At 38.3% G+C, this 1,200-nt stretch overlaps 1 non-coding gene across 1 annotated transcript; it reads right to left on the reverse strand.

Moving 5' to 3' along the window:
- Positions 1 to 451: 451 nt before the first annotated feature.
- Positions 452 to 558, reverse strand: LOC133291575 (small nucleolar RNA R71). The gene has a single exon (XR_009748814.1). It is a non-coding gene; the product is annotated as a small nucleolar RNA R71 (small nucleolar RNA).
- Between the last annotated feature and the right edge of the window lie 642 nt (positions 559 to 1,200).

The following is a 1,200-nucleotide window of genomic DNA, read 5'->3' on the forward strand; positions in this document are numbered from 1 at the left end:
AGATCGCAAGGAAAAAAGACAGCAAAAAGCATCAAGTTCCTATATATTGGAGGAAGAGATCATGGCAAAAATCGACCACCACCTCCTCTAAGGACACTGGGAGATTATATGACTCCATCCAGAGTTTCGCCTACTGCAAGTGTTGTGAGGCCGCCAATGGATGCAAACAACTTTGAATCAAGCCATCACTACTGCAGCTGATCCAAGGTGAGCAATTTGGTGGAGGAGGTGCAGAGGATCCTCATCTTCACTTGGAGAATTTCTTGTTGTTATGTGATACTTTGAAGATGAACAGAGTTCCTCGAGATGCTATTTTACTAAGGATATTTCCATTCTCATTGAATATATAGCCAGAAGCTGGTTACAGGCACTACCTCAGGGGAACATTACTACTTGGGATAATTTGTCGACAAAGTTTCTAGCTCAATTCTTCCCTTCATCCGAATTAGCTAAGCTTAAGGCTGATATTTCCTGCTATACTCAGAAGGAAAATGAGTCGCTTTATAAAGCGTATGAGAGATTTAAAGGATTACTCAAGAAGTACCCATAACATGGACTTAAGATTTGGGAACAAGCTCAAATTTTTTTTACTAGAATGACTCATGCTTCAAGATTGATGGTTAATGCTGCAGTTGGAGGATCTCTTAAATCCAAGACTCTAGAAGAAGCACTTGAGTTACTTGAGTCTTTGGCATCTCAGGAGTTTGATAATGCTCTAGTGCAGCAGATAAAAGCACGGATCATGCAGTTAGAGGGCTATAATACGTTGTTGGCTCAAAATGAGCAAATAATGCAGATAAACAAGAGACGACAACAACAATTGGAAGCTCAAACCAATTCGCAACATTCCAAGTTTCTGCAGTCAATACTCCACCAGCAATTTGTGAAGTTTGTGGAGGTAAGCATGCTAGTAGCGAGTGTGATATTATAGGAGCACCGAAGTTAGCCCAAGTGAATTCGATTTGGTACAATAAGAGAAATCAGAATAACCCAATCAAAGATTTATCTTTTGAATAATCTTTAATGTCAAATTTCCTTTTTATGTTGAATGCATTTTTTATTTTTTCATGCCTTCTATGAGTTTGATCTTGTATATTGAGCTAGGGTGAGTGTATGACAATAGTGATGTTGGTACATGAACCATGCATGGTAAATTCATCGTTAATTCTTATGATTTTAGGGATAGACATAGGAATAATA

Source organism: Gastrolobium bilobum, unplaced genomic scaffold, assembly GCF_033153095.1.
Source record: "Gastrolobium bilobum isolate Gb01-03AN ecotype WA unplaced genomic scaffold, APGP_CSIRO_Gbil_v1 utg104670, whole genome shotgun sequence".
Taxonomy (NCBI): Eukaryota; Viridiplantae; Streptophyta; class Magnoliopsida; order Fabales; family Fabaceae; genus Gastrolobium; species Gastrolobium bilobum.